The sequence below is a fragment of the Myxine glutinosa genome, chromosome 8, assembly GCF_964187855.1.
Source record: "Myxine glutinosa chromosome 8, kmMyxGlut1.1, whole genome shotgun sequence".
In the NCBI taxonomy this organism is placed as follows: domain Eukaryota; kingdom Metazoa; phylum Chordata; class Myxini; order Myxiniformes; family Myxinidae; genus Myxine; species Myxine glutinosa.
In genome coordinates, this window is record NC_136268.1 from 45278154 (window position 1) to 45293153 (window position 15000).

Here is a 15000-nt window from a genome sequence, read left to right on the forward strand (position 1 = left end):
TTCCCCTTTTATGGCCCCATCCGAAAAACCCAAGCTTTTCCTCCCCTTGCTGCATATAGCAAGGTATCTGCTCCAGATTGAATGGATTTGTCATGTTGTACTGTAACTATTTTTCATGTGGACTGAACTTAATTGAAAATAATGTCTGTTTGTCTCGCATTATTTAAAAGTGAAATTAGCATTCTAAGAAATCTTAAAAGGGAAAGTTTACCAAACCATAAACCAAGGTTGACTCATACAATTTACTTCTCTCTCATGGGGCTCACTGAAGAGCCTTGTACGCATGGCAATGCAGGGTAAGACATCAGTGTACTTTTACACGAATCATAAGGAGACAACGGATAAATCAACGTGCTAGATGGGAATTGCAATAGCATCATGAGCTGTGTGATGATCTGGTTGGGAATGCCAAAATGGAAAATGGGAATACAAGCGAAAAATGTATTCAAACTTTGATGGCTTGGATACACGTTATCTATATATTGATCCAGTTCTTTTTATCGGTATATCCCCATTGAGCACTAGTTTTAAAACGAGAACGGCACTCGGTAGAGCTCACACCTCCGCCAGGCTGAACAGGTTACGTTTTGTATCCACTGACAGGCTGGATCTGGATTCGGACCTCAACCAAAATGGAATCGGCTTGTTCTTGTCACCTGAAAAACTCATCCACCTAGTTTTGTCATAAGTCATCCACAACTTTTTGAAATTTCACTTTCACGTGCTTTTTATCGTTGTTGGTCCAATATCACTCAATGGTGAAGAATCACTTTAAATTTTTTTTAAAACTCTCATATTCGGATCCGTATTCAGATCTTCACCAAATTCGAATCGATTCGTCCTTGTCACATTCCCAACCTCTCCACCAAGGTTTGACTGAATCCGTCCACAACTTTTTGAGATATCGGCCAATGTATCGATTTTAGCCCCATCACTCAATGGTGAAGAATCTTTGTTTTCTTTTAATTCTCGTATCTGTATTTGAATCTTCATCAAAATCTAGTCAATTCATCCTTGTCACATTCCCAACCTCTCCACAAAGTTTTGTCCAAATCCATCGGCAAATTTTGATGATATATCCTGTTGACAAACAGACAGACAGACAGACAGACAGGGGTGAAAACAACCTCCAACCACCTTCGGTGGCGGAGGTAGAAATTCACTTAAAACTTGGTGAGTCTACCACTGAAACAATCAGAGGATTAAAAACAATTCGCTATTTTTTTGGCAGTAAAGTTGGCCTGTTAATGTTCCTATTTTTTATCTCTTGACAGGCTCAGGATGTGGAATAGAAGGGCAAATAATTATTTTGACCATTGTCTCCTAATGTCCGTGTAATTCAAGTAAAAGTACACTGGCATCGAAAATGTACGCCATTTATGCACAAACTCTTTCATGAGCCAGAGATTAAAAAATAAAAAAAAAATAAAAATAGACATGAATATATATATACAGACTTGGCATTTAATATGGAATATTTTTTTTGTGGGGGTGAACTTACTTTTCAAGATGACTTAGAACCAAAAGTTCATTGGAATTATGTTGAAATTATTCTAGATTTTGTTAATGTCACCTTTAAAAGAAACAAAAACCACATTTGACATTTCGAAACAAATAAATTGATCCTCGAAAGTGATGTAAACTGATATCGAACTCAATTCATGGACAGTACTGTGTTAAACTTCTGTACGTTTTCCAGAAGTATCTCTTTATTTTGCACATTAGCCAAAATTTTTTTTAACAAAAACAAAAGTTAAATTACGACTGGGATTACGGACAGTAAAATTACAGTTCAGTACTTCGTGTAACCCCCACGAGCATTCAGGAGAGCACGTACACGTCGAGGCATGCTGTTCACGAGATTTGCCAAGGTTTGGACAGGAATCGCTTGCCATGTGACAATAGCCTGCTGCAATTCACTCACAGAGGTCGGCTGCTGGTCCAAGTGGTCGATTTGACGCGTTAATTCTGCCCACAAGTTCTCTATCGGATTCATATCCGGGGACATGGCAGGCCACTCCATATGCTCTCCACCACGGTCAGCAAGAAGGTGTTGGATCATGCGAGCATGATGAGGCCGTGCATTGTCATCTTGGAAGACAAAGTTTCCTCAAAAGGCTGCACAAGCAAATGGAAGCAATGTTTCTTCCAGAATGGCCCTGTACTTGAACTGGTTCAGGTTTCCATTCAGAACAACCAGGTCAGTTTTGCCCCCTGCGCGAAAAGCAGCCCAAACGGTCACCCCACCACCTCCAGCTTGGACTCTTGGCACTATACAATCTTTGTTGTAGGCTTCATGCACTTGTCTGCGCACTCAGACGCGGCCATCTTGATGATAGACCAGAAATCTAGACTCATCACTGAAGATCACGTGATTCCAGTGTCCTGGCTGCCATTGACGGTGCTCTCTGGCCAACTGCAATCGGCGCTGGTGGTGTTGTCTGGTCAGGCGTGGCTTTCTCAGGGGACGCCTGGCACGATAGCCTGCTTGAACCAGTCGTTGGTTGACTAGCCTTCTGGATACAGGCACATTTGTCAGTTGCTGCCACTCAGCCCTAAGCCGATTAGCTGACTTGGTACGGCCATTGCGGACTAACCGGTGCAGCTGGCGATCATCCCTCCTTGAGGTTCTGCGGGGACGTCCTGGCCTCGGTATTGGAGTAGGGACACCCCTCTGAGCATTTCGTTTCAGGATCTTTGACACCTGACCTTGAGTGGTGCCATACTGCCGAGCAATAGCAGGCTGTTTCGTGCCGTAATTTCGTAAAGCCACCACTCCATGACAAACAGCATTGTCGAGTTGACGGACCATCTCCAGAGGAAGCGGCAATAACTTTTGGAGATGTGCAGCAGTTGTTTTCCACTAATACAGAACGCAACAACCCTTGTATACCCGACTGTGAAGCCAATCATCAAATGCACCTGTCCGTACATTTTGCCACGCCACCTATGATATAATCCTGTTGTTGACTTCTTGCTGTGACAGAGAATCAGTGACATGGTTCTTTCAACAAAGACATCACCGAAGGGTAAAAGAAACTCACCCGATTGATATACTGAGTTCAGAAAGTAAACCCGTCAAGAAAAAAAAAAAATCCATATTAAATGCCGTATGTGTGTGTGTGTGTGTGTATATATATATATATATATATATATATGCAGTATATATATATACTGCATTCAGTATATAGACCTGGTGTTGGGCTAGCGGCTAGGGTGCCAGCTTAGGATAATAACCAAGGATCCTGGGTTCGAATCCCGGTCGATCGCTGAATTAACGCCAGGGGGGTTGACTCAGCCTGTTCATCCTTCTGAGGTTGGCAAATTGAGTACCAGTTCAGTGGTAAATCCCTGTTTGTCATTAAAGGCGGCAAAAAGGGTTGGTGTCAGGAAGGGCATCCGGCTGTAAAACATTGCTTCAAAAAAGGGGACCGAAAAACAACAACCACGGTTCCCAAAAAAGGCCAACCCCTGCTTTGCAGGGAAAAATGGCCTCTAAAGGTGGTTATATTATATATTCAAAAAATAAATAATTAATTTAAAAATTGCGTTAAAAAAGTTTGAATAAAAATTTCTATAAGTAAAACAAATCAATGGAATGCGAAAAAATATTGTTGCAGTTTTCTTTAACGGATACATTTATTTGATACATTTTATGAATAACTTAATACACTTCACACAATTGCTTGGAAAACATGGAAGAAATGGTGTTCAAGTTGAAAACCTTCAACTCACCGGTACCTGGGTATTTCGGTCGACAGAGCACTTGGTAATTATTTCTACTCGCGGGGAGATGATTTTAAATGTCGATTGAAGTTTATTGCTTTATCATCATTTTTCTATCACACTTATTAGTCACTTACTGGTTTCACTGGAGGAGACTATAGGTTTTCTCTCCGTCTATCTGTCCGTCAGTCTGTCCGTCTCACCTGTGGTTTTCCAGACTTTTTGCCCTTACCCTTTCACATATTTAACTGAAACTTGGTACGTGGCTTTATTACGATAAAATACAGAACAACTTTGAGTTTCAGGGCGTTTCATCAACTTTTCACAGAGTTATGCCCTTTTTGGACTTAAAAAAATATCACACCTGGAGGGGACATGTATTGCAAAGCAATTCTCGCTATTGTTGAACCTCCTTTACTTTTCATCTGTGCTGCTTCATTTCAAAATGTAATAACTTTATACACTAGTTGGTGAAAAAGAAGAGGCCATATGGTGTGCTGCTAACCTGGCCAAGTTGCTCTTGTGACAGGATGGCAATGTGTCAGTGATGCCGAAAAGGTGCAACCAGCAGCCAGGTGTTACTAATCGGTGAAGAAGAAGAAGAATAACTCATCGGCGGTTGAGATACTATATTTAAAGTGAAGGTTTTACATTCCTCGTAATGTTGAACTTACTTGACCAGGTCCCACACCCAAGTTTAAAGTTGCAATGTCTGGAATCCAAGTCTGGGCAAGTCCTTATATTTTGGGTCTGAGCCGAGTCCTGAAAGATACGTGACTCGACTCATTCTCCTTTGAGAAATTGGGTGGGAATGAAGGGCAGTGTGGGGTGTGTGGTCAATGATATCAATATATTTTTTTCACCAATTTTCTTGCCATTACTATTCTCAGCATAAACATGACCGTCATCTATTAAAAAGTTAGTACAACGTAATTATGAAATATTTCACTTGCTTATAATTATTCTGTAATTTTGCAATTCCGACAGGGTTTTGAACTATATTATTGGGGTTGGCATGTATGGCATTCCCATCTTAGCACTTATAGCTCATGATGCTGTGATTCCAGGTTGAAATCTCACATAATGTATGGATTTGTCTATTGACATGCACTGATATACATGTATTTAATGTACAGTGCCTTCAGAAAGTATTCACAGCCCTTGACTTTTTCACATTTTGTTGTTACAGCCCGAATTTAAAATGGTTTAAATTGAGATTTTTGTCACTGATCTGCACATAATACCCCATAATGGCAAAGTAGAATTTTTTTTAAAGAATTTTTACAAAATAATTAAGAACGAAATACAAATATCAAATTTACATAAGTATTCAACCCCCTGAGTCAATACTTCGTAGAAATGCCTTTGACAGCAATTACAGCTTCGAGTTTTCATGGGAATGTCTGTACCAGCTTTGAACATCTGGATTTGGGGAGTTTCTCCCATTCTTCCTTTTAGATTTGCTCAAGCTCTGTCAAGTTGGATGGGGAGCGTCGGTGAACAGCAATCTTCAAGTCTTTCCACAAATTATCAATGGGATTCAAGTTTGGGTTTTGGCTGGGCCTCTCAAGGACTTTCACGTTCTTGTTCTGAAGACATTCCAGTGTTGCTTTGACTGTATGATTGGGGTCATTGTCCTGTTGGAACATAAATCTTGGCTGCAGACTTAGATCTTTTGCACTCTGAAGGTTCTCCTCAAGGATTTGCCTGTATTTGGCTCCATTAATTGTTCCCTCTATTCTTACAAATCACCCAGTGCCTGCCGCTGAAAAAGTCCCCATTGCATGATACTGCCATCACCATGCTTCATGGTGGGGATGGTGTTGGATGGATGCTGAGCTATGCTCAGTTTCCACTAGATATAAAGCGCTTTCCATTCAGGCCAAAGAGTTCAATTTTTGTCTCATCTGACCACAGAATCCTTTGCCACATGCTCTGAGTCGTTCATGTGCCTTTTTGAAAACTCCAGGCGTGCTGTCATTTGCCTTTTCCTCAGGATTGGCTTCCGTCTGGTCACTCTCCCAGAAAGCCAAGATTTGTGAAGTGCTCATTGGGTTCTTTGTGACCTCCCTGACCAAGGTCCTTCTTGCCCGGTTGCTCAGTTTGGACGGATGGCCAGCTCTAGGATGAGTCTGTGTAGTTCCATATTCTTTCCATTTCCTAATGATGAGCTCACTGTGCTCTTGGGAACTTTCAACACTATTGAAATTGTTTTATACCCTTCCCCAGATCTATGCCTCCTCACAATTCTATCTTGGAGTTCTACAGTCAGTTCCTTGGACTTCATGGTGGAGCTTCTGCTCTGACATGCCCTGTAAACTGTGGGACCTTATATAGAAAGGTGTGTCTTTTTTCTAAATCATGTCCAATCAATTGATTTGGCCACAGGTGAACTCTAGTCAAGTTGTAGAGACATCTCAAGGATGATCATAGAAAATTGGAAGCACCTGAGCTCAATTTGGAGTGTCACAGCAAAGGGGTTGAATACTTACTAACTCAAGACTTTTCAGCTTTCCATTTTTAATTAATTTGTAAAAGGTTCTAAAAATAAAATTCCACTTCGACATTATGGAGTATTGTGTGTTGATCAGTGACAACAAATCTAAATTTAATCCATTTTAAATTCAAGCTGTAACACAACAAAATGTGAAAAAGTCAAGGAGTGTGAATACTTTCTGAAGGCGCTGTAAAGGCACATGGTTGTCTCCTTATTTTCTGATCCCGCTTCAGGTGTACTGGACAAAAGTTTATATATATATATATTTTTATATATATATATATATATAAAGGACAAGAAACACTCCTATAAATAACACATCACAGACATTGCCAATTCAGAGCTGGTTTCCAAGACACAGACAGCCCAAATGTAACGCAAAGTTCTGGAACATTATTTCCACCCTCTTCCCAACGAGCATCTCCTCTTCCAGCCTCCGCCTTTTCTCATGTCATTTCCAAGGAGAGGGCAGCATGCCCTTGGATATGCTTACACTTCGCTTCTTGGAATTGCAGAATAAGAAAGCACATCGGAGGAAGTGGATTGCACGTATCTTAAATAAGGAAGGGTCGATTGCTTATTCTGATATTTGTACTTTTCCAAATTAATTACGTTATACCGCTTGTTTTTTTGTATAATTTTCATGTTATAGCTGGAAGTATAATTTTGACTTGTACATGCTTAGTGGTGGTGAGACATTCAATAAACTAGGCCTTTATTACCTCCGCCACCGAAGGTGGATGGAGGTTATGTTTTCACCCCTGTCTGTTTGTTTGTGAACAAGATATCTCAAAAAGTTGTGGACGCATTCGGACGAAATTTGGCAGAGATGTAGCGTATGTGACAAGGACGAATTGATTAGATTTTGGTGAAGATGTGGATTCGGATCCGACAGTAGAATTTTTAAAGTGATTCTTCATCATTGGAAGATAGGGCGGAAAACGATACATAGCAGGATATCTCAAAAACTTATGGACGGGTTTGGACGAAATTTGTTGGATAGGTTGGGTGTGTAACAAGGAAGAATCGATTCGATTTTGGTGAAGATCTGAATATGGATTCGGATACGAGAATTATTTAATTTTCAAGTGATTCTTCACCATTGAGAGATCGGGAGAAAAACGATACATAGCAGGATATCTTACTATAATTTACCAAATGTCCGTCCGTCCGTCCGTCCGTCCGAAGGTACCGCAAAAACGGCTCAACCGATCGCAACGATATTTTGGGTGGGTATTCCTGGGACCCCTGGGAGTAAAATAGGCTGTATTGTTTTTCCAATTTTTCCAAGTTTTCCAATTTTCCCAAACACGATGGAATAATATTTACCAATATGAACAGTGATGTGGCTTTTGTTGAAATTCTACAAATACTGTTTATTCTACGTACCAGGAGAGAGTAGAATGACTCCTGACGAACTCTTCCTATAGAAATGTGCAGCTCCGAAGTAACACGGCAGCGTGTGCAAAGCGACTGAGAAACAGGTGTAGCGGCCGCTTCCGTGTTACAGATTCGGCGCGCACCCTTCACACACAAACGTGCGACTGAGAAAGACGTGTAGCGGCTGCTTCCGTGTTACAGATTCGGCACGCACTCTTTACACATAAACGTGCGACTGAGGAAGACGTGTAGCAGCCGCTTCCATGTTACAGATTTGGCGTGCACCCTTCACACATAAACATGCGACTGAGAAAGATGTGTAGCGGCCACTTCCGTTTTGCAGAATTCAATCTTTTTTCAAAATGGGCGCCATGTACTGTTTAGATTTTGATGATTTGCGTGTGATATGATTCAACGGATGTTTATATGAATCGTTGAAAATAAAATAAAAAGCCTTCAATTTCTGATATTTTGCCTTTTCATTTGGCCCTCCCAATTGAAGCCCCACCCATAGGGCGGGTACCGTTGCTAGCTTAAAAAAGTTATGGACGAGTTATGACTAAACTTGGTGGACGAGTTGATTCCGTGACAAGAACAAACCGATTAGATTTTGGTTCAGAAAAAAAAGAAAAAAAAAGGTCCGAATCCAGATCCGGCCTATCAGTGGGATACAAAACATAAACCGTTCAGCCTGGTGGAGGTATGCTCTCTACCGAGTTTCGTTCTAGTGTTATTACATGTACAATCATGCAAAAATTAACAATGCAATAGCATGGCGTCATGCTTGAAGGACTTGTTGTTGAAATATAATACCAATGGCGATAATGTGAGCAGTGACTGGAAATTGGAAGAAACATTTATTTGACCATAATCTTGACAAAAAGGACTGATCATGTGTTTTTTAAGATTCAGTATCGAACGTTGGTCCAATGGGATCCTTCGACGCACTGTGACGAGACCATCAGGAGGGTTTCTGAGCACTCGAGGTCAATTTGCAATCTTCAAATTCAACAACAACTCTACAATAGACCCTGGATCTCCAATAAGCATCAGGACAAAGAAATTATCAACTTATTCGTAGTTAGAGCCAAGTAATACAAACAAACAAATATGTACTGCACATACATAAAACATTTCAAATTCGTTTAGGTTGTTATTTCGTTTCAATGAGAATGTAATTGTTTTACATGCCCACTACCTTATAGATCTTATAAACTGTCCCACTGTCCCACTCTCACACTCTCTCTCTCTGGTTTCTTCCAAACTTTCTGCCAAACTGATAATCATTTCCATTAGCAGGACATAAAGGAAACTTATTTCACCAACTTTGTTTAAAACCTCCATATCAAACTTAGCAACTATTTCCTTCATGCACAAAGAAGAGAATTCACTCTTTCATTCCTCTTTTCTCCCGCCTCTGGAACAAACTCCCTCACTCTCTTCAATCCCACTCCTCCCTCCACATCTTTAAAACAGCTGTTCACCACCATCTCTTATCTTCCCCCATCCAAAACCTTGATCTTTTCTACCCCTGTTATTTCACCCTAGATTCACTTTTCTGAAATACCGACTTCTTTCCTGGAAGTCCTAGCAGTGTCCATGTGTTTTTTTTTTTTACCTCTCCCACCCCCACTCCCCTTCCTGTGCCTCCTCCCCCCAAGCCCTCTCCCTCCCACAGATCTCCCGATGTCCCTGCTCTCAAATGTTGTATTTGCGTTCTTCCCTCTCTCTCCCCATCTTGTCTCCTGCTCCCTTTATTTTGTCTTATGTGTCGGTTTTTTTTTTTTGTCATTAATGTTAGCTCTTACACGAGCCTCGATCTTGTATACAAAAATAATAATAATAAGAGAAGAGAAGACATCATGCAATTTGGCCTATGTCTGGATGTGGTTAAAAGCGGTCCTTTTATCCACGTGATTCACGTGGATCAAGAGGAATGAAACCGATTGTTTCCACACAGGCAAATTGGCTCAATGAATAAATGATTGTCTCCCCTTCCATACAGTACAGATGTGTGGGAGGGAAAAAAAATCACTTATGGTTTTTGAACTCGTTCATTTTTATCTTTGATGTGGGCTCTGCATGAGACAAGCTGCTCAGGCCGAGGTGGGCTCGTTCCGCCCAACAACAGGCAGGTGCGACGCATGTAGGATTGGCCTTCCTGTGGAGTTCTGATCACGCCACCCTTGCAGAAATTTCCCAGGTTGTAACCGCAACAGTAGTACTACAACTTGACCCTCTCAAACTGCTGAGAGATCGAGCCGACAGCACCTCATTCGTGCTCGATTCCAGGATGCACAATGAAGCTCTGAATTCACCAGCAAAAAGGATGCATCACAACACGAAGTTCCATATCAAATCAATCTGCATCTCTGCTGTAATCCAGTGGCCTCTTCCAGTGAAACAAGAGAGCAGGGGTTAAGGGTATTCATTTCGACTAAGGCCAGGACATTATTATTTGCCTTACTTTTAAACAGAAGTTGATTGACTGACTTGAGTGAGGGTTGTGTCGTTGGAGGTGCGAATGGAATGAAATTACTGTCTGCTCCTAAGATAGTGCTCAGAGGCATGGGAGGAAATAGACAAATAGATTCAGAGAAATTATCATTCTGTCTGGATGTTCTAAGATAACCCCTTCCAGCGGTTAGGGTGCTGGCTTGGGATCCTATGATCCTGGGTTCGGATCCCGGTTGATCGCTGAATTAACTCAGCCTGTCATCCTTCCGAGGTCGGAAAATTGAGTACCAGTTCACCGGTAATTCCCTGCGTGTCGCAAGAGGTGACTAACAGGGTTGGCGGCAGGAAGGGCATCCGGCCATAAAACATCGCTTCAAAAAGGGGACCACGGTGCCCGAAAAAGGCCAACCCCTGCTCTGCGGGGAAAAATGACCTCTAAAGGTGGTTCTACCTTCAACAGTTTGGAAATGGTCTGAAGAGTCATCAACCCATTCTGTCGCTAAAAGTTAATGGTGGTGGAGGCCTATATTCTCCCTATACCACTGGAGAGCTTTCGACAAATTGTGAACATTTTCATGGCCGAGAGTCAATCTCAGACCAGGATGTAGAAACTTCTCCCTCAGCAGGAAATGGGAATCGAACCTGCACAAGCCAGGGCAATGCAACAAGGCCACAGCAAAATGCTCTAATGCGACGTCCGAACCCTCTTCCAAAGTATCAGAATGGCAGCTTGCAGTCAGATACTATTGATTTAGCCTGTTTTAGCCTATGCCTTTATAGTTGAACCTGCAGAAGATCAAATAGGCTGGTTTGTGGTTGTTGTGTTATGGTATTTATTTCCTGCATAATAAGCGTGATCTATCGCAAGTTAATGAACAAAATGTCCGATCGGCACTCTTTCACAGCTGTGTGAGGTTGTTGATTCTTGTCCCGAAACCAGGAGCTAATTGGACAGCTGTTCGCCTGTGCTTGTTTCTCTGTTACAGAGGCTTTGGAGAAACACTGCAGGATCGCCATGCGTTTTGACAATTGTGACACACAATTTGTAGTCAGATGTAGAGCGGCATGAGCTATACTGATACCGTTAGGTATGAATCTAAGACAAAGAGATAAACCATAGAGAAACAGCTGCAAATTCAGGCAGAAGGAGTGACAGGGATAGAAATGACTAAGTATTAGCAAGTATATTTGCTCAGTTACCCACCTGTTTCCGTTCGCACAAAGCTCACACTGACTTTCCAGCTCGTTCTTCGAATAACAGGCAATGAATTTCAGGAATCCATGGACGGGGGAGTACACACGGTTTAGTATAACCAACAGACCCAAAACAGGATAGAGACCACACAGTGGGCTTCTTCCTAGTTCTGACAAGTCCAAACTTGCCTCGAGCTAGGGGAAAGGGGGAAGGGGGAGGGAACTAAAGTTCCTCTTTCATGGAAGGCTCTGAGGTTTTAAAGCAGTCGTTATATAGTAACACGTTGGTCAACCATAAATGTCATTTGCTCCAAATTAGGAAACGATCTTTCCTCCAAATCCATCGTCCTTTCACCCAAACAACCAGCCTTTTTCCCCCAACGAAAAATAACATGATGACTTAGAAAATAACCGATGGCCACCAAATCTGTAAAATCAATTTGTATACCCAATGGATCTATCTCGTCGTGTTGGAACCAAGAATAGCGTTTGGATTCCAACCATTCCTTGAGCACATCTGCTGGTCACCTGCCTTGTAATTAGAGTAACTTGATTGCGGAGGGTAGTAGGACAGGCTGGAATTGGTATCACATGCATGTGACAGACATGTATTTATTTCATTTAATTTTTGGAGTGTGCACAGCTGAGCGAATCGTGTAAATAGCAATATAAACCTCAGGAACCATTAAGTTGATGAAACGTTTGTTTAACTTGTCCGCTACTTGTAGGAGTCTAGAGCACAGCACTACAGTCACGTGAAAAAGTAAGTACACCCCATGTAAAGTTTTGACTTTTTCAACATATTTCAACATACAGCTATTTGATCTTCATTTCAACAATATTGATAGATAAAGGTGATATAATATAACAAATATCATGAAACATTTACATTTTGTAGTCCATTGTATAATTTAAATAAACATAAACGCAAATTTCGCATGTGGTAAAAGTAAGCACACCCCTACATTTATCACGACTTCAAACACCTAAAATTAGAATCAGGTGCACCAGCTCAGGTGCAAATGATTAGAACATCGTTAGAGAGGATCTTGGAGGAACCTGTCTTATTTAAACCTCAGACATTTAGTTTGGTTTGCTTTTTGTTGTTGAAGTGTGCGGCATCACCATGCCTAGATCAAAAGAGCTCTTGAGGCCTTCAGAAAGAAGGTTATAGATGCCTACGAGTCTGGGAAGGGATTAAAAAAGATCTCCAAACAATTTAAAATCAATCATTCGACTGTCCGGAAGATCATCTACAAGTGGAGAAGATTCCGAACAACTGCCAACTTGTTCAAGCCAGGCCGCCCCAGCAAGTTCAGCCCGAGAGCAGACCGCAAGATGCTGAAAGAAGTCTCTAAGAACCCCAGAATGTCATCACAGGACCTACAGGTAGCCCTTGCCACTGTTGATGTCAAAGTGCACAAGTCTACCATTACAAAGAGGCTGCACAAATTTGATCTACATGGGAGGTGTGCCAGGAGGAAACCTTTGCTGTCCAGAAAGAACATCAGGGCAAGACTAAAGTTTGCCAATGAACACCTAGGCAAAGACCAGCACTTCTGGAACAATGTGCTCTGGACAGATGAGTCAAAGGTAGAGCTGTTTGGCCACAGTACCAGAAGACATGTTTGGTGAAAACCAAAGACAGCATTTGACCACAATAACCTGATACCAACTGTAAAGCATGGTGGTGGAAATATTATGGTTTGGGGCAGCTTTGCTGCACCAGGGCCTGGGCAGCTCACCATCATAGAATCCACTATGAATTCTTCATTCTACCAGAGGGTGCTTGAGGATAATGTGAGGCCATCTGTCGGAAAGTTGAAGCTCAACCGAAGGTGGACCTTGCAACATGACAATGACACTAAACATACCAGTAAATCCACCAAGGAATGGCTGAAAATAAAGACATGGAGGGTTCTGGAATGGCCAAGTCAAAGCCCGGATCTAAATCCCATCGAGATGTTGTGGTGGGATTTGAAACGAGCTGTGCATGCAAGAAACCCCGCAAACATTGCACAGCTGAAATAATTCTGCATGGAGGAGTGGGCAAAAATTTCTCCCAGTCGATATCAGAGACTGGTAGACAGTTATAAGAAACGGCTACTTGAGGTTGTTTTGCCAAAGGGGGCAATACCACCTCTTAGAGCCAGGGGTGTACTTACTTTTTCCACATGCGAAATTTGCATTTATGTTTATTTAAATTATACAATGTACTACAAAATGTAAATGTTTCATGATATATGTTATATTATATCACCTTTATCTATCAATATTGTTGAAATGAAGATCACATAGCTGTATGTTGAAATATGTTGAAAAAGTCAAAACTTTACATGGGGTGTACTTACTTTTTCACGAGACTGTAGGTAAATAAAAAACATCAAATAGTAATAGCAGTAGTGATGTTTGACAGTGAAAGGTAGTCTCTTAAAAAGATGGAGAGAAAAATTATCGTTAAGTAAATAACCGTAGAAAGATGTTGTGTTGGCATTACAAGAATAGGGCTGGAATGATGGCCTAGAGGTGTGTGCACTCACCTCTGAATTGTCTCGCCGGGGTTTGAATCCTGCCCAGCTATAAACTGTAATCCTGGTGTTCGCAGTCAGGGTGAGGCATCAATGTGTGTGGACGTAAAACTAGGAGTCCTGTCTGCCAGTATTAGTTGATGAACATTAAAGATCCCATGGGTGTCATTCACGAAGAGTTGGCGAGCTTTTGCCAGCACCCTGAACAAATTACAAATTCCTGCTCTAACCTATAGGAGGCACTGCATTAGTGGCACCAGGTATGCTCCCAGCAATAATGCGCTCCAGTGCAGGATGGAGACCACTCTCAACATGGTCCGTTCCTTTCTATTATCTGCAATGTCTGCAAATGTTGTCTACTTTCCCTGTCCATCTATTCCCTTGCTTGTTTTGTCCATATATGGCTCTACTGTCCCACTGTCAGTTGTTTTCCCTTTTACCTTTTGTTACCTTTCCTTCCATGAGCGTAGCATTCCTACAGCTTGTATTATGGTGGCGTAACCTGGCTTTACTACATATTTTAATCCAGACAATAAAGCATATAAAGGAGAACAAAAGTGGGGGGCACAGCAGTTCCCCCCCTTCCAAAAAAAAGAGGGAGGGAAGGGATGGAGAAGAAAGGCAGAGCGATAAAATGGAAATGAGGAAAATACAAATTTTTGAAAGAAGAAAGGCACTCAATTTTCATTGAAGGTGATGGTGCTTTGTTTGCAGCAAATGGTGACTTGGCTGCATCATTTTCTGGGGGAGTGGCTGTGCTGCTGATGTGGCCTCGTTTCCAGTGAGCTGGTACTCATTTTGTTGACCTCAGAAGGATGACAGGCTGAATCAATCCACCTGGTGTTCATTCAATGGCAAGACAGCGGCTCAAACACAGCACCATAAGATTTCAAGCCAGTCCCCTTAACTGGCAAACATCAGGATTTTTATTCAAGGTAAAGTAGTCTTTAAATACAATAGATTGGATGCCATTTTCATGGTGAAAATTGACCATTTTTTCGGGAGGAGGAAGCGCCCTTATCACAGGAAAACGCACTCTTTTTGGAGGAAAGGCACCATTTTAAGGCGTAACCCATAGGCCAAAGCCATCGAGAACAGTGTTTGTCTGTCTGTATGTATGTCCCTCACAAACCAACACCAATGAGAGCTGAGGATCTGGTCACATGACAGGGGTGATGGGAGTGATTACGTCTGTGATGTCATGACGTCTCAAAAGCC

At 41.8% G+C, this 15000-nt stretch overlaps 1 long non-coding RNA gene across 1 annotated transcript in view; it reads right to left on the reverse strand.

Moving 5' to 3' along the window:
* Positions 1-11406, reverse strand: part of LOC137432055 (uncharacterized) — a 12198-nt gene extending 792 nt beyond the window's left edge. Inside the window, exon 1 of the long non-coding RNA XR_013624299.1 lies at positions 11265-11406. This is a non-coding gene — a long non-coding RNA (uncharacterized LOC137432055). The remainder of the gene's footprint in view (positions 1-11264) is intronic.
* Between the last annotated feature and the right edge of the window lie 3594 nt (positions 11407-15000).